Genomic DNA, 19,502 nt, shown 5'->3' with positions numbered 1-19,502 from the left:
AGATGGGAGACGACTCTTCCGAATTCGTCCATCGGTAAAACTCAATGAAATACCACACCACATTGAGATCGAAGGGGTCAAAATCGCACTCTACTTTGCAGGGAAATCTTTTCTCTGTGAAAAATGTGGTGCTTCACATCCTCCACAACAAAGATGTGTCCAACAAACTCCTCAAACTTCTAATACTACACCTGAAGCGATCACCGTTGCAAAAGCTAGCAACGCTAAAAAACCTTCTGCGAAACCAACTGAGAAAGAAATCGAAATGAAGCAGACGGTAGAACAAGAAAAGTTCGTGAAAGAAATCCGAGTCCTCGTTGACGAAGAGAGTCAAAGCATCACCGCTCTTGAAACCACCAACATCGAGACGGAAAGAATGGTTCAGAAACTAATGGACCTGGATGCTGAAATCAACGAGGCAGGTAGCTCCAGAAGAAAAGAAGAGAAAGACACACGAGAAGAGGGGTGGAAAACTGTGGACGTAAAAACAATTAAAAAGGTCACGGACGATAACGAATCCCGTACCGAAAAAGCCACTGCCAAACGAATGGCGCCCCCACCGACGCCTCAGAAAAAAGACATTAAGAAAGTTCAAAGGTAAACTTCCTCCTTTTATTTTTTATTTTTTGGGAGACTTACCTTTGTTTATTTCTTCGCTATTTTGTGGTTATAAAATTGCGTGATTGTAAATCTTTAAGCACACACACTCATCTCATAAAGCGTCAAAACATTCACAAATTCATATTTCATTAAATGGCCGTTTATCTCGCTTCTTTTCTTTTTCTCCATCTTTTTCACTTCTCTTACTTTTTATTTTCTCGTTTCTGTTCTACTAGAAAATTCTCACCACGCTTTCTCATCAATTATTCATTACGAACCATCTGTGCTATGTCGCAATCATACCATGCGCACATTCCAAAATCGAATTCGAAGTTCCTTAAAAACTTTGGATTTCGAGAGCAAAATTTGTTTAAAATACTCTGTAAGAATGGAGTCAGTACGTATTTTTTCAGCAAATGTTTGTGGTCTTATTGATGTTAAAAAGCAGAAAATAATGATCCACAAACTCCAGAAAATGCGTCATGACTTCATTTTACTGCAAGAGACGCATCTAAATAACGACCAGGCGAAGGAGTTCCTAGCGAAATGGAAACACGCAGGATTTTTCTCCGCAGGTCGCAACCATTCAGGAGGCACTCTAATTTTACATCAGGGAAATAATATCAACTTTCAGCTAAAAGAAAAATTTGAGGATGCGCACGGGCGTTTTAACTATATTATCATCGAAGTTAAGTCGCAGAAATTTTTAATAATTAATGTGTACGCTACGTCCGGACAATCGCGCGATCAAGAAAACGCACGAAAACTCCTTTGGGAATGTCTCGTTGCGAAATTTAAAAATCTTAACGCTGAAAACTACGCGATAATTTTAGGGGGCGATTTTAACATGGTCTTAAACGAACTAGACAGACACCCTCAACTGACGCGTAAGAAATGCGCTTCGAGCGAAAAATTTAAAAAGCTCTTGAACCTCTTAAATGTAGAAGACCTTTGGAGAGTTTTTAACCCCCACGGACAAGAGTTTACATACAAAGCCACCAACAACATTTCGTATGCGAGACTGGACAGAATCTACACCAGCAAACATCTACGCCAGTTCACTGACATTAAGCACGAACCGATGACATTCTCTGACCATCAGAACGGAGTCGAGGTTACCATAAGCTTAAACTCACTGGACATCGGCAAGACTGTGTGGATACTGAACAGAAAACATCTCAAAAACCCGCAATACAACGAACAAGTCGTAAAACTAATCACCGACTTTAACGAAAAAACGGTAAACTCCACAAACAAGCGAGAAGAGTGGGACGAACTTAAAAACGCCTTAAAAACTCTTTCCCAAACTTTTAGCAGATCTGAGGCGAAGAGCAAACGCGTTGCTGAATTTAAACTAAAAAAGCAACTGCGAAACGCACTTAAAAAAGCGCATTGCAACACCAACATGCGTAACTTAAGCGCAGAACTGAAAATAAAATTAGAGCAATTTGAAATGAATAGAGCGCACGGTGCAGCTGTTCGTGCTAAAATCAAATGGCGCACTCTCGGCGAAAAATGCAACAACTTCTTTTTTCAGCTTGAGAAGACGAAAATTGCTAAGCAAGTCGTCACGCGCATTAAGGATAAGAACGGAATTGAAAAATCAACCACCGAGGAAATTATTAAGGAATTTGAAAGGTTTTACAAACACTTGTACAAGGAGAGCAAAAACAGCCCTGTACACCAAAAGCGTCTTTTAGATCGCGTCGAGGTGAACAGGATAAGCGACTTTCAACAGCATGCGCTAAGCGAGCCCATCACGCTAAAGGAAGTCAATTCGGCCCTCCAAGGCATGACTAACAACAAATCTCCTGGACCCGACGGCCTAACCGTCGAGTTCTACAAGACCCACTTCAACGTCTTGGGAGATGCCATCGTTTCCATGTTAAACGAGGTTGTTAGCAAAAACGAAATGACGACCTCGCAAAAAGAGGCGCTCATATCCTGCATCTACAAAAAAGGCGACAAGTGCGACATTTCTAATTGGCGACCAATCTCCCTCCTGAATACAGATTATAAGATCCTAACTAAAATAATTGCAAATAGGCTAAAACCTGTGCTGGCAACAATATTAAGCGAAGACCAAACCGCGTGCGTGCCGCACAGGACAATTTATCACAACCTAGCCTACACAAGGGATGTCATTCAAATAGCAAATGATTGCCATCTCGACGCGTCTATCATCTCAATAGATCAGGTGAAAGCGTTCGACAGAGTGGACAGAAACTTTCTGTTCGACTGTTTAGACAAATTCGGCTTTAGCGCTAAGTTCGTTAACATCATAAAAACCATCTATTACGACATTAACGCGCGCCTCAAAATAAACGGCTTCACGTCTGAAAAGTTTCAGATACTAAGAGGAGTCAGGCAAGGCTGTCCTTTATCAATGATCCTCTACGTCATACAGGCTGAGATATTCGCCTGCTACGTACGTCAGAATAATAACATCAGAGGCATTACCATAAATGGACATGAAACCAAGCTGCAGCAATACGCCGATGACACCGTCTTTTACATTACCGGCGACAAATCCATCACTGCGCTTGGCAAAGCTCTCAAACTTAACAAAAAAGCGACAGGCGCTAAACTCAACATCCCAAAGTGCCAAGGTCTGTGGCTCGGCCGCAATAGAAACGAGAGCAAACCTAACTATCTAAACTTCACGTGGGACGGCCACTCTCTTAAGAGCCTCGGAGTGGTCTTCACCAACTCGCCTCACGTTCGAAACACCCAGTGGAACGAGTGCATCGAGCAACTCGACAAAAAAATACTCCGCTGGAAGAAGCTCCATTTGTCTTTCAAAGGCAAAGCCATAGCCATTAACCAGACCATACTGAGCAACCTTTGGCACTTAGCGTTCACCATCCCGCTGCCAAGCAAGCGTAAGATCAAGCTGCTCGAAAGCAAAATTGAGAAGTTCCTATGGAACAACTCCTCCATAAAAACCAACAACTTAGTATCCAAACTTCCCATTCAGAAAGGCGGACTTAACATCGTAAACATCCGCGACAAACTCGTCTCCATCCAAGTGAGCTGGCTCTCCAAGTTCTTCAACCACGATCTCAATGGAGCTTGGAGAGACACAGCCACTTTCATCTTTGACAGATATAGAGACGCCTCCCAGGGTGAGCGCATCTTTCTCACCGCCCACTCGCACACTTCGCTCAAAACTTTGCCACCATACTACCGGCAAATGGCGAAGCACTGGGCCACCATCTATCAGAACTGCGCCATCACAAACCTAACCATCGAGGAAATTCTGAATCAGCCCATATACCATAACCCCCACATACGCCATCACAACAACGCTCTTAAAACAACACCACTCTCTAAACAGCGAAACATCCATCTCATTGCGGACGTAGCAAAAGTGTTTGTTCCTGGCTTTCTAAACTGCGAGCTCACTGGATTGACCGAAAAACATCTCAACAAAGTCATCATGTCGATCCCTCAGCAGTGGAGAGATAAAATAAACACCCAACATCAAAACTACGACCACCGCAGAGCCAAAATGCATCTCAGGATCAACGGCTCATCCGACATCTCTTTCCGCGAGCTCACGCCTAAAAACGTGTATCGTATTATATCCGCTAAGAAACATCACAGCGTTCCAACACACTACCACAAATGGAACCTTTATTTTACCGACAGCATGAGAGGCACAACTCAAAAAGAATGGGCTCGACTATTCTTAAACGTGCACAAAAACACCACCAACAACAAAGCTGACGAGGTAAAATACAAAATAATACACTTCGCTATACCTACCAACTCCATCTTTAAGAAAAGAGGACATGCCCCGGATGACCTGTGTCCGCAGTGCATGAAAGCGAAGGAAACATTAGCGCACATGATATACTCATGCGAAAAAGTTCAACCCCTCATAAAATACGCCATATCCATTCTAAACAAAATCTATACTCCGCAGCCTGCCTTCGAAAACACCTTTAAATTTTTCTTATTCTCACACGCAGAGAATGTAAATATTTTTAACCTTGGAAAAAGAATTTTAAACGAGTTGATTTATACAATATATTGTAATAGAATGAGGTCGTTCCATGACCGTTCGACTTTTACAAGACTGAAACTACTCATAGAGTTTCAGTGCAGGCTAAAAAATATTATTTATGAAGAAAAAGAATTCGCGAAACAAAATAACACACTGGACGACTTTCTCATAGAGTCTCAAAGTATCTGGGATGCAGATCTCAAACTAAATTTAGACACGAATTTAAACATCTATCTGAGCTAAAAGAAATACCCAGATACTAATTGAATTAAAAAACTTTTTCTTTTTTTTTTTTTTTTTTTTTTTTTTTTTTTTTTTTTTTTCGTTTTTTTTTTCGTTTTTTCGTATTTCAGTGTTTGTAGCGTCTCTCTCGTTTTTTCGTTTTTTCGCTTTTTCGATTTTTTATGTTTTTATGTCCTAAGCCATATGGCATCGTACCTCGGCGTCCGTGTGTTTTGTTTCGTGATTTAGTCCTGCGCTTGTTCAGTCTTGTGAAGTCCTATTCGTGTCCGGTCATGGAGCAGTGGACCATTATTTGTAAATAATATCCATTGTAACATTTTTCGGACACCTCTGCAAGGCATCTGCCGGAGGAGGCAATAAATACACAATACCTCAAGTGTAGTATCTTTTGGTGAATTTTTAGCTCAATAGATTATTTAGTTATTCTACAAAGCTTCTTCGCCACTCTTAAAGAAAATCGACGTTTGTCATCGGCTGCTCCGTAACAAGAGTACAGACTTTGACGAACTTTTTTCGTTTTGTTTTTAAACTTTTTTTGCTTTTTTTTTTTTTTACTTTTATTCTCCTGCAACATGGCATCCTACGCAAAAACCGTCGGAAGCAAGACTGAAAGACAGGAACGAATCATCGACCTCAACATCCACATGGACCCGAAAGAACACTTCAACCGAAGTTATCAAGAAATGCGAGCGAAAGAACTCGAACAGAAGATTGCGAAAGTTGTCGGACCGAATAAGCTGATCAGCCTCACCTACGCCAACCGAGGAAATTGGATCGCTGAACTCCGTACGAAAACCGATGCCCAGTTGCTTGCAGACTCGGAACTTACCATCTCCGGCTGCAACCGAAAAGTCACATCGAAAGTCCGAAGCGAAATCGGCTTCCTTATTACCATCAAGTGTGACCCTCTAGTTGAAGACGATGAAATACTAGAGCAAATTAAACCCTTCGCAGCTGAAGTGTACTCCATCACACACACCAGCTACCGATTCAACCCTATCCTGAAAGATGGGAGACGACTCTTCCGAATTCGTCCATCGGTAAAACTCAATGAAATACCACACCACATTGAGATCGAAGGGGTCAAAATCGCACTCTACTTTGCAGGGAAATCTTTTCTCTGTGAAAAATGTGGTGCTTCACATCCTCCACAACAAAGATGTGTTCAACAAACTCCTCAAACTTCTAATACTACACCTGAAGCGATCACCGTTGCAAAAGCTAGCAACGCTAAAAAACCTTCTGCGAAACCAACTGAGAAAGAAATCGAAATGAAGCAGACGGTAGAACAAGAAAAGTTCGTGAAAGAAATCCGAGTCCTCGTTGACGAAGAGAGTCAAAGCATCACCGCTCTTGAAACCACCAACATCGAGACGGAAAGAATGGTTCAGAAACTAATGGACCTGGATGCTGAAATCAACGAGGCAGGTAGCTCCAGAAGAAAAGAAGAGAAAGACACACGAGAAGAGGGGTGGAAAACTGTGGACGTAAAAACAATTAAAAAGGTCACGGACGATAACGAATCCCGTACCGAAAAAGCCACTGCCAAACGAATGGCGCCCCCACCGACGCCTCAGAAAAAAGACATTAAGAAAGTTCAAAGGTAAACTTCCTCCTTTTATTTTTTATTTTTTGGGAGACTTACCTTTGTTTATTTCTTCGCTATTTTGTGGTTATAAAATTGCGTGATTGTAAATCTTTAAGCACACACACTCATCTCATAAAGCGTCAAAACATTCACAAATTCATATTTCATTAAATGGCCGTTTATTTCGCTTCTTTTCTTTTTCTCCATCTTTTTCACTTCTCTTACTTTTTATTTTCTCGTTTCTGTTCTACTAGAAAATTCTCACCACGCTTTCTCATCAATTATTCATTACGAACCATCTGTGCTATGTCGCAATCATACCATGCGCACATTCCAAAATCGAATTCGAAGTTCCTTAAAAACTTTGGATTTCGAGAGCAAAATTTGTTTAAAATACTCTGTAAGAATGGAGTCAGTACGTATTTTTTCAGCAAATGTTTGTGGTCTTATTGATGTTAAAAAGCAGAAAATAATGATCCACAAACTCCAGAAAATGCGTCATGACTTCATTTTACTGCAAGAGACGCATCTAAATAACGACCAGGCGAAGGAGTTCCTAGCGAAATGGAAACACGCAGGATTTTTCTCCGCAGGTCGCAACCATTCAGGAGGCACTCTAATTTTACATCAGGGAAATAATATCAACTTTCAGCTAATAGAAAAATTTGAGGATGCGCACGGGCGTTTTAACTATATTATCATCGAAGTTAAGTCGCAGAAATTTTTAATAATTAATGTGTACGCTACGTCCGGACAATCGCGCGATCAAGAAAACGCACGAAAGCTCCTTTGGGAATGCCTCGCTGCGAAATTTAAAAACCTAAACGCTGAAAACTACGCGATAATTTTAGGGGGCGATTTTAACATGGTCTTAAACGAACTAGACAGACACCCTCAACTAACGCGTAAGAAATGCGCTTCGAGCGAAAAATTTAAAAAGCTCTTGAACCTCTTAAATGTAGAAGACCTTTGGAGAGTTTTTAACCCCCACGGACAAGAGTTTACATACAAAGCCACCAACAACATTTCGTATGCGAGACTGGACAGAATCTACACCAGCAAACATCTACGCCAGTTCACTGACATTAAGCACGAACCGATGACATTCTCTGACCATCAGAACGGAGTCGAGGTTACCATAAGCTTAAACTCACTGGACATCGGCAAGACTGTGTGGATACTGAACAGAAAACATCTCAAAAACCCGCAATACAACGAACAAGTCGTAAAACTAATCACCGACTTTAACGAAAAAACGGTAAACTCCACAAACAAGCGAGAAGAGTGGGACGAACTTAAAAACGCCTTAAAAACTCTTTCCCAAACTTTTAGCAGATCTGAGGCGAAGAGCAAACGCGTTGCTGAATTTAAACTAAAAAAGCAACTGCGAAACGCACTTAAAAAAGCGCATTGCAACACCAACATGCGTAACTTAAGCGCAGAACTGAAAATAAAATTAGAGCAATTTGAAATGAATAGAGCGCACGGTGCAGCTGTTCGTGCTAAAATCAAATGGCGCACTCTCGGCGAAAAATGCAACAACTTCTTTTTTCAGCTTGAGAAGACGAAAATTGCTAAGCAAGTCGTCACGCGCATTAAGGATAAGAACGGAATTGAAAAATCAACCACCGAGGAAATTATTAAGGAATTTGAAAGGTTTTACAAACACTTGTACAAGGAGAGCAAAAACAGCCCTATACACCAAAAGCGTCTTTTAGATCGCGTCGAGGTGAACAGGATAAGCGACTTTCAACAGCATGCGCTAAGCGAGCCCATCACGCTAAAGGAAGTCAATTCGGCCCTCCAAGGCATGACTAACAACAAATCTCCTGGACCCGACGGCCTAACCGTCGAGTTCTACAAGACCCACTTCAACGTCTTGGGAGATGCCATCGTTTCCATGTTAAACGAGGTTGTTAGCAAAAACGAAATGACGACCTCGCAAAAAGAGGCGCTCATATCCTGCATCTACAAAAAAGGCGACAAGTGCGACATTTCTAATTGGCGACCAATCTCCCTCCTGAATACAGATTATAAGATCCTAACTAAAATAATTGCAAATAGACTAAAACCTGTGCTGGCAACAATATTAAGCGAAGACCAAACCGCGTGCGTGCCGCACAGGACAATTTATCACAACCTAGCCTACACAAGGGATGTCATTCAAATAGCAAATGATTGCCATCTCGACGCGTCTATCATCTCAATAGATCAGGTGAAAGCGTTCGACAGAGTGGACAGAAACTTTCTGTTCGACTGTTTAGACAAATTCGGCTTTAGCGCTAAGTTCGTTAACATCATAAAAACCATCTATTACGACATTAACGCGCGCCTCAAAATAAACGGCTTCACGTCTGAAAAGTTTCAGATACTAAGAGGAGTCAGGCAAGGCTGTCCTTTATCAATGATCCTCTACGTCATACAGGCTGAGATATTCGCCTGCTACGTACGTCAGAATAATAACATCAGAGGCATTACCATAAATGGACATGAAACCAAGCTGCAGCAATACGCCGATGACACCGTCTTTTACATTACCGGCGACAAATCCATCACTGCGCTTGGCAAAGCTCTCAAACTTAACAAAAAAGCGACAGGCGCTAAACTCAACATCCCAAAGTGCCAAGGTCTGTGGCTCGGCCGCAATAGAAACGAGAGCAAACCTAACTATCTAAACTTCACGTGGGACGGCCACTCTCTTAAGAGCCTCGGAGTGGTCTTCACCAACTCGCCTCACGTTCGAAACACCCAGTGGAACGAGTGCATCGAGCAACTCGACAAAAAAATACTCCGCTGGAAGAAGCTCCATTTGTCTTTCAAAGGCAAAGCCATAGCCATTAACCAGACCATACTGAGCAACCTTTGGCACTTAGCGTTCACCATCCCGCTGCCAAGCAAGCGTAAGATCAAGCTGCTCGAAAGCAAAATTGAGAAGTTCCTATGGAACAACTCCTCCATAAAAACCAACAACTTAGTATCCAAACTTCCCATTCAGAAAGGCGGACTTAACATCGTAAACATCCGCGACAAACTCGTCTCCATCCAAGTGAGCTGGCTCTCCAAGTTCTTCAACCACGATCTCAATGGAGCTTGGAGAGACACAGCCACTTTCATCTTTGACAGATATAGAGACGCCTCCCAGGGTGAGCGCATCTTTCTCACCGCCCACTCGCACACTTCGCTCAAAACTTTGCCACCATACTACCGGCAAATGGCGAAGCACTGGGCCACCATCTATCAGAACTGCGCCATCACAAACCTAACCATCGAGGAAATTCTGAATCAGCCCATATACCATAACCCCCACATACGCCATCACAACAACGCTCTTAAAACAACACCACTCTCTAAACAGCGAAACATCCATCTCATTGCGGACGTAGCAAAAGTGTTTGTTCCTGGCTTTCTAAACTGCGAGCTCACTGGATTGACCGAAAAACATCTCAACAAAGTCATCATGTCGATCCCTCAGCAGTGGAGAGATAAAATAAACACCCAACATCAAAACTACGACCACCGCAGAGCCAAAATGCATCTCAGGATCAACGGCTCATCCGACATCTCTTTCCGCGAGCTCACGCCTAAAAACGTGTATCGTATTATATCCGCTAAGAAACATCACAGCGTTCCAACACACTACCACAAATGGAACCTTTATTTTACCGACAGCATGAGAGGCACAACTCAAAAAGAATGGGCTCGACTATTCTTAAACGTGCACAAAAACACCACCAACAACAAAGCTGACGAGGTAAAATACAAAATAATACACTTCGCTATTCCTACCAACTCCATCTTTAAGAAAAGAGGACATGCCCCGGATGACCTGTGTCCACAGTGCATGAAAGCGAAGGAAACATTAGCGCACATGATATACTCATGCGAAAAAGCTCAACCCCTCATAAAATACGCCATATCCATTCTAAACAAAATCTATACTCCGCAGCCTGCCTTCGAAAACACCTTTAAATTTTTCTTATTCTCACACGCAGAGAATGTAAATATTTTTAACCTTGGAAAAAGAATTTTAAACGAGTTGATTTATACCATATATTGTAATAGAATGAGGTCGTTCCATGACCGTTCGACTTTTACAAGACTGAAACTACTCATAGAGTTTCAGTGCAGGCTAAAAAATATTATTTATGAAGAAAAAGAATTCGCGAAACAAAATAACACACTGGACGACTTTCTCATAGAGTCTCGAAGTATCTGGGATGCAGATCTCAAACTAAATTTAGACACGAATTTAAACATCTATCTGAGCTAAAAGAAATACCCAGATACTAATTGAATTAAAAAATTTTCTTTTTTTTCGTTTTTTTTTTCGTTTTTTCGTATTTCAGTGTTTGTAGCGTCTCTCTCGTTTTTCCGTTTTTTCGCTTTTTCGATTTTTTATGTTTTTATGTCCTAAGCCATATGGCATCGTACCTCGGCGTCCGTGTGTTTTGTTTCGTGATTTAGTCCTGCGCTTGTTCAGTCATGTAAAGTCCTATTCGTGTCCGGTCATGGAGCAGTGGACCATTATTTGTAAATAATATCCATTGTAACATTTTTCGGACACCTCTGCAAGGCATCTGCCGGAGGAGGCAATAAATACCCAATACCTCAAGTGTAGTATCTGTTCTTATCAGTTTAATATCTGGTACGCCGGCATAGTCCGGCTCATATATTAATCTGATTTTTGGCATTTGGTCAAGGGATCGTAGGTTTACCTCGCCCTGACCGCGGGTTGCCTCGGCGTTGCACTACTGCTGAGTGCGGCCCATTAAAAAGAGAAAAAAAAAAAAACGGAACGATGCGGTTAGGGTCCAATCAAAAAACCACAATTGCGAAGATTGGGGCACGTCCGAGGCTCCCCACACAACGGGAAAGGCATACTTACCTGACGGGGAAGTAAACCTGATCAACATGGGGCTTCTTCCAGGGTGAGGCTCTTGCATTGCACTTCGCCTGGGCTGACCCCTGCGATTACCGCTAACGTCGGTAACTCGACCGTACAATTTCTGGTAGTGGGGGCCTGCGTTCGCGCTCGCCCCCTTTAAAGATGCAAAAAAAAAAACCCTCACTCAGCCCTCTATGAGTTACTGGACGTAAACGAGTATTTGAGAAAAGGTATGTTTTATGTGTATTTATATGTTATGTATATATCCTCGAGTGAAGATTTGTCAGTGAGAAGGTAAACAAAGCCTCCTAAAAGTGTAAACACATTTTATTTCGTTCAAAAGTTCTTTGTTGTTGTTTTGTTTTTTTTCTTATAAAATCAATGAAAATCTAGTCGCAACCAGTAAGCGTGATCGAACGGCTGCAACACCAGAAATCATTCAATGAATGGCTGTAATAAAAAAACAATAATGGTAATAATTGTTGAAAGAAAAAAAAATAGTCGCAATAATAAAAATATGATAATAATAGTAAGATTGAAAATAATAACAATCGTAATAATGGTAATAAAAGATGATGATAGCAATAACAGACTAATAATAATACCAACAGCAATGATAATAACGATAATAACAATAGTAATAATCATAAAAAATAAGTAATGGCAATAACAAACTAACAGTAATGATAGTAACAACAATAGTAACAATTTCCATCCATTTTTGTATATTTCATATTGGATTCTGGTATATTTTTTGACTTGTAGTTTATGACTTGAAAACAGCTATTATTGCATGTTTTGATAAGTTGCAGCAAGTCTACAAATCAACTTCGCGTAAGTTTCCAATGCCTTAACAATAATCTTTGAACAGGTGTGTAGCTATGAAATTAGCCTTTGGTATTGTTTAGATTGCCGTTTTGGAACGATTGCAACATAGCCTGAATGTTTGGCAACACACCGCTGCTCGCGATTGTAACACCAAACAACAGCTTGTTTAACTTCTTCGTCGTTGCGAACAGCTAGCTGCAAACGACGAGGAATGATCCTGGCTCTCTGGTTATCGCGTGCAGCATTACCAGCTAGCTGTAAGATTTTCGGCGGAGAGGTTTTCAAAAACTCCAGCTAAGTAGATGGTGCGCCTAAACCGATGAGATTAGACACGACCAATAGGAAACTGAAGAAAGCCACTCTTAGCCTTAGCTTTTCCTCCTTTTCCACGTGCTAACATTTTGTTTTCTACTGAAAACAGACTGACAGACTAGAGATCTCGTGCGGCTTTTTGTTAAACAGAAAAGAGTTTTTTAACCAATAGTAAAAAAGAAATAAACAATGCTCAAATGACGTAATCTTTTAAAAACCAATAGAAGTGCGTAGAACGGAAAAGTTATCAAGTTGGAAACCACAAATCTACTTTAAATTAAATCCAGTTGCAATGCAATGAAAACAAAGAAGAAAAAACTTTCACTGCTAAGCTCGTCGAAATGATCTGACGCACCAAAAGCCGGAGGAAAACAAGCGCCAAAGGTGGCAAAAAAAGGCGAGAAGCGCGCTGGTAAGAAAGGCGGAAAAGTCGCTGGAACTGGTGACAAGAAGCGCAAGAGAAAGAGACGAGAGTCTTATGCCACACAAATTTTAAAAACATTATACGCATTAGAAAATGGGTTCAAATGAAAATATCTGTTGCAATCGTTATATTTTATGGAGCAAACATCGCCGAGAACAAATTAGCTGCTGAAATAAAATACTCGAGTTGTTCTAATCCGTCTTAGTCTATGAACAACTGAAAACCTATTTGTTTTTTGTTGTTGTTGTTTTTTTGTTTGACTTGTTTTTTTTCTTCATTTTTTTTTTTTTTTTCTTTTTTAGAAACGAAAACTATAAGAACTCTATTCCTGCAAAAAAAAAAAAAAAAAAAAAATTTTAGCAAATTACTATTGGCTCCTAGTATTGTTTGTTTGTCACCATGTTTGTGTGCGTCAAGAATGTATAAATTGCATTCAGAATTGTCAATCAAACCAGAGTCCGATTTTTCTTTTTCATTTCTTCGTTGATGATTATAGAAAGACAAACAGCAGCACATTTCTTCCTTCCAGGCGTTGTATACTTATTTAATTATATTCTTATTGGCGCTTACAAGACAGTTAATGTAGTCTTTTGTGGTAAATTTTAAAACTATTAAGCATTAATTGGATAGTTACGAAATAACGAATGTTGTTAATGCTGGTAAGAAAATACTAATAACGAGGAAGTGGATGCAATGTGCTACCGTTAGTACTAACCATAATTTGATCACAAATGGAAAAGAAAGAAAAGAAAACAAAAAACTGTTTGAATAATTTCTTTTGAATAACGAATGTTTTTCTTTAGGAAGGTTGCAGAAAATAAAAGATTGAGAGAGCTTAACTACTTCTTGATTAGAATATGACCATTTTATGTGCAACTGAGGCAGAACATGGTTTTTAAAAATCATTATTCAGATTTAATCATTAGATCTTGCTAAAATTTTTGTTTTTTTTGTCATTAAATGCAAAAAATCTAACTTCTGCTTTTTTTTAAAAAAGAATCACACAAAGGCTTGGGCACTAGTATGAAACCGCAAGCTCTAAGATATCTAAAAGCATGCACTATCTTCCGACCATTCGCTGGGCACGGAAAAAACACATACTACATTTTAGTCACTGTGTATTAAGGTATGCATCAAATACTTGCCAATCGTATTTCGTTCATTTCGGGGTTTCGGGAAGGGGAACAATCAAATAAAAAAAAAAAAGCCTAAGATCGAATGATCGCGTACACTTTTCATCATTTAACTGACAGGTAAACTGAAGGAGTTACTACGCTCCACGAATTTAGTTTAACTTAGTTACTTAGTTACTACGATCTTAGTTTAACAACGGTGTAGTGGTTACGCGCAGTCCTACTAAAGTTATTGGTGTCGGCCTAGCGTCAAGGAGCCGTAAAGGTGCTTTTGGTTTGGTTTGTTTCGAATTAAAAAAAAAAAAAAAAAAAAAAATGGAAGAAAAGAGTATCTAAGACAAAACCAAGACAAGTGAGTTTAGAGGAGTTCCATTTAAGTTTTTATCATTTATCAAGAATGCTTTAAGTAACAAAAAGTACTGCGCTACTTATTTTCAATGTTTTCTACCTTATATTTTAAAACTTGAAGCAGTTTAGCCACTACTGTTTTGTACACTTTACTCTCTCAAGTCTTCAAAAATACTTAAAAATAGTTCCTGATTAAAAAAAAAAATAATGCTTAGAAATAAATTTGCATTTTTAGGGGTAGTCACAAGAGACTTTCAGAGTCCGTCTTGAGTTCCTGAAATATCTATATTAAAATCTGCACTACCACTGCTACTACTCCTACTACTGCTACTCACAAGAGCATCCCAGTGAGCGAGGAAAAGTGAGGAGTTCTTCTCGCTCGTATCGGTGAGTGAAACAGAAGAAGCATCTTTCTGAGAATTTCTTCTTCTAGTTTGTTCACAGCTTTATTTCTTTTACAGTTAAACTGACACAAGGCCAACAAATGAATGGTCAATTAGGGATACTTTTCAATGGACAATCTGTCCACTTCTTTAAAACAATCCTTTAGTTTGATGAAAGATACGTGACAATTTTTTTTTTAAAAAATGGCATGTTCAATGCACTTTGAATCAAACCTTTTGTTTGGCTTTTTCATAACATGGCTTTTCAATGTTTTACAGAGTTTCTGTTAAAATTAACCCAGCCTCAGGTAGCAAGTCTAAGCATTGAAAATAAAATGTCGAAAGTACTGAATTTTGAGTGTACATATGGTTCTGGGGCAAGGTTGGTTAAGGGTTAAGTTAGGTTAGCATCAGACTTGGCTCAATTGTGGCTGTAACTTAATTGTAATTAAATGTATTTTCATGAAGTAATTGTTATTGTATTTTATAAGGTACAGTCACAAGTAATTGTAATAATATGACTTGTAAGTGAATTACAAGTGCAAGTCATTGTAATTCAGTTGCTATTAAAATTTCAAGTAATCGTAATTCAATTACATTTACAATTGAAATTGACCCAAGTCTGCTAGATAATATTTTTAACTTTGTTCTCCATCAATCCTGAGGTTCTATAATTTAAGCAAATACATTTTTAGGCTTGATTTAGGTTGGGCAATATGTAAAATTTTTTAAAAAAACTTTGCATTCTTCCATTCACCACACTCTGTGAGTTTGTGAAAAATCGAGATATGATGTGCAAGGCTTTTCATGATTTTCTTCGTTATCTCTGCCATAAATTCATTAGTTGGCCTGACAATCTACAATTGCTCGATTGCAAAGTTCCCTGCAGTTTTCTGTATGGCTCTGTGGCTATTAGCATGAATAGAAATCAATTTGTTGACATTCCACCTGATTATGATGAAGGCTAGCTAAATCTTCCAGTATGGTGCTATCTCTATCAGTCCCATGGTTATCTGTGGTCCAGGACTGAGAGCGCACTGTTTAAATGTCCTAAGGTATTGGCATGACGCATGGATGCATGAATATATGTATCAATGCATGCATGCATGCATGCATGCATGTATGTATGTATGTATGTATGTATGTATGTATGGAAGTTTGTTTGTATGTATGTATGTATGTATGTATGTATGTATGTATGTATGTATGGAAAATTGTATGTATGGAAGTATGTATGCACGTTTGTGTGTATGCATGCATTACTTTTGCTAACATGATGCTGTCAACTGTAATTTAGGGTCATAAGTTTGTCCTTTTCCATTTGTTGTTTGATGTTTTGAGTGTTTTAGGTCACTTTTTTAAATTGTTTTACCTTTTTGTCAGTAAACATTTAAGGAGTTCATTTCTTCCAATAAAATGCTTTGTTTAATTTATATGTAAACAGAAATATTTCAAAAATATTTCTTGCTACTCAGTTTAAAGTCTTAAATTAGTTTACACCGTCCAAATTTCTAAACTTCAACTTTGTTTTTTAGATTTTAGTTTGTGAGAAATTGCTATTTGAGGCTAATGACAAACAAATCTTCCTAAGCTCTGCTGTTTTGGTGATGGATTAAAGTACCATCGTTACAACAGATGAAAAGAACATTTAAATACAGAGGTTCTCCAAATGTTTTTTGACAGAAAAAATCTGTCGGGGCGCTAGTATTTTGAGTTGATTTTGGATTGTTCAACTTGGCTTTTGATCGCATTATGCATTTGAATCTGCTGCTGCCCAGTGTTATTTTTAAATCTTGGTTAGTTGGGTTATTTCTGAAAGAAGGTTAAAAAACCCAAATGTTTTAGAATGAAATTGTTGCAGTTTTAGTTTCATACAACGAGCCCATGTTTTCATTGTTCAAACTTACAGTTACCCATCGACTTATTCAAATGCCCACAAGTTTTTTCGTTCAAAGGGAGGGAGCCAGCACACAAATTCGTTGAAAAAGTATCGCTTCTCGGCCTAATGGCTAAGATCAAGTGTAGTATCTGTTCTTATCAGTTTAATATCTGGTACGCCGGCATAGTCCGGCTCATATATTAATCTGATTTTTGGCATTTGGTCAAGGGATCGTAGGTTTACCTCGCCCTGACCGCGGGTTGCCTCGGCGTTGCACTACTGCTGAGTGCGGCCCATTAAAAAGAGAAAAAAAAAAAAACGGAACGATGCGGTTAGGGTCCAATCAAAAAACCACAATTGCGAAGATTGGGGCACGTCCGAGGCTCCCCACACAACGGGAAAGGCATACTTACCTGACGGGGAAGTAAACCTGATCAACATGGGGCTTCTTCCAGGGTGAGGCTCTTGCATTGCACTTCGCCTGGGCTGACCCCTGCGATTACCGCTAACGTCGGTAACTCGACCGTACAATTTCTGGTAGTGGGGGCCTGCGTTCGCGCTCGCCCCCTTTAAAGATGCAAAAAAAAAAACCCTCACTCAGCCCTCTATGAGTTACTGGACGTAAACGAGTATTTGAGAAAAGGTATGTTTTATGTGTATTTATATGTTATGTATATATCCTCGAGTGAAGATTTGTCAGTGAGAAGGTAAACAAAGCCTCCTAAAAGTGTAAACACATTTTATTTCGTTCAAAAGTTCTTTGTTGTTGTTTTGTTTTTTTTCTTATAAAATCAATGAAAATCTAGTCGCAACCAGTAAGCGTGATCGAACGGCTGCAACACCAGAAATCATTCAATGAATGGCTGTAATAAAAAAACAATAATGGTAATAATTGTTGAAAGAAAAAAAAATAGTCGCAATAATAAAAATATGATAATAATAGTAAGATTGAAAATAATAACAATCGTAATAATGGTAATAAAAGATGATGATAGCAATAACAGACTAATAATAATACCAACAGCAATGATAATAACGATAATAACAATAGTAATAATCATAAAAAATAAGTAATGGCAATAACAAACTAACAGTAATGATAGTAACAACAATAGTAACAATTTCCATCCATTTTTGTATATTTCATATTGGATTCTGGTATATTTTTTGACTTGTAGTTTATGACTTGAAAACAGCTATTATTGCATGTTTTGATAAGTTGCAGCAAGTCTACAAATCAACTTCGCGTAAGTTTCCAATGCCTTAACAATAATCTTTGAACAGGTGTGTAGCTATGAAATTAGCCTTTGGTATTGTTTAGATTGCCGTTTTGGAACGATTGCAACATAGCCTGAATGTTTGGCAACACACCGCTGCTCGCGATTGTAACACCAAACAACAGCTTGTTTAACTTCTTCGTCGTTGCGAACAGCTAGCTGCAAACGACGAGGAATGATCCTGGCTCTCTGGTTATCGCGTGCAGCATTACCAGCTAGCTGTAAGATTTTCGGCGGAGAGGTTTTCAAAAACTCCAGCTAAGTAGATGGTGCGCCTAAACCGATGAGATTAGACACGACCAATAGGAAACTGAAGAAAGCCACTCTTAGCCTTAGCTTTTCCTCCTTTTCCACGTGCTAACATTTTGTTTTCTACTGAAAACAGACTGACAGACTAGAGATCTCGTGCGGCTTTTTGTTAAACAGAAAAGAGTTTTTTAACCAATAGTAAAAAAGAAATAAACAATGCTCAAATGACGTAATCTTTTAAAAACCAATAGAAGTGCGTAGAACGGAAAAGTTATCAAGTTGGAAACCACAAATCTACTTTAAATTAAATCCAGTTGCAATGCAATGAAAACAAAGAAGAAAAAACTTTCACTGCTAAGCTCGTCGAAATGATCTGACGCACCAAAAGCCGGAGGAAAACAAGCGCCAAAGGTGGCAAAAAAAGGCGAGAAGCGCGCTGGTAAGAAAGGCGGAAAAGTCGCTGGAACTGGTGACAAGAAGCGCAAGAGAAAGAGACGAGAGTCTTATGCCACACAAATTTTAAAAACATTATACGCATTAGAAAATGGGTTCAAATGAAAATATCTGTTGCAATCGTTATATTTTATGGAGCAAACATCGCCGAGAACAAATTAGCTGCTGAAATAAAATACTCGAGTTGTTCTAATCCGTCTTAGTCTATGAACAACTGAAAACCTATTTGTTTTTTGTTGTTGTTGTTTTTTTGTTTGACTTGTTTTTTTTCTTCATTTTTTTTTTTTTTTTCTTTTTTAGAAACGAAAACTATAAGAACTCTATTCCTGCAAAAAAAAAAAAAAAAAAAAAATTTTAGCAAATTACTATTGGCTCCTAGTATTGTTTGTTTGTCACCATGTTTGTGTGCGTCAAGAATGTATAAATTGCATTCAGAATTGTCAATCAAACCAGAGTCCGATTTTTCTTTTTCATTTCTTCGTTGATGATTATAGAAAGACAAACAGCAGCACATTTCTTCCTTCCAGGCGTTGTATACTTATTTAATTATATTCTTATTGGCGCTTACAAGACAGTTAATGTAGTCTTTTGTGGTAAATTTTAAAACTATTAAGCATTAATTGGATAGTTACGAAATAACGAATGTTGTTAATGCTGGTAAGAAAATACTAATAACGAGGAAGTGGATGCAATGTGCTACCGTTAGTACTAACCATAATTTGATCACAAATGGAAAAGAAAGAAAAGAAAACAAAAAACTGTTTGAATAATTTCTTTTGAATAACGAATGTTTTTCTTTAGGAAGGTTGCAGAAAATAAAAGATTGAGAGAGCTTAACTACTTCTTGATTAGAATATGACCATTTTATGTGCAACTGAGGCAGAACATGGT

The 19,502-nt window shown here is 38.9% G+C and overlaps 3 non-coding genes and 1 pseudogene across 3 annotated transcripts; all 4 read left to right on the top strand.

The window, feature by feature from the left end:
* Positions 1–11,036: 11,036 nt before the first annotated feature.
* Positions 11,037–11,214, top strand: LOC149877451 (U2 spliceosomal RNA; annotated as a pseudogene).
* Positions 11,215–11,317: 103 nt separating this feature from the next.
* LOC149877450 (U1 spliceosomal RNA) lies at positions 11,318–11,481 on the top strand. Its single transcript, XR_016448269.1, has one exon. It is a non-coding gene; the product is annotated as a U1 spliceosomal RNA (small nuclear RNA).
* Positions 11,482–16,742: 5,261 nt separating this feature from the next.
* Positions 16,743–16,934, top strand: LOC149877449 (U2 spliceosomal RNA). The gene has a single exon (XR_016448201.1). It is a non-coding gene; the product is annotated as a U2 spliceosomal RNA (small nuclear RNA).
* Positions 16,935–17,037: 103 nt separating this feature from the next.
* Positions 17,038–17,201, top strand: LOC149877448 (U1 spliceosomal RNA). The gene has a single exon (XR_016448268.1). It is a non-coding gene; the product is annotated as a U1 spliceosomal RNA (small nuclear RNA).
* Positions 17,202–19,502: the final 2,301 nt, after the last annotated feature.

This window comes from Hydra viridissima, unplaced genomic scaffold, assembly GCF_058129835.1.
Source record: "Hydra viridissima isolate aposymbiotic clone 2 unplaced genomic scaffold, HvirCarnegie_v1 scaffold_16, whole genome shotgun sequence".
Classification (NCBI taxonomy): Eukaryota; Metazoa; Cnidaria; class Hydrozoa; order Anthoathecata; family Hydridae; genus Hydra; species Hydra viridissima.
Note: the sequence above shows the minus strand (reverse complement) of the source record. Positions and strands in the feature narration are given on the sequence as shown.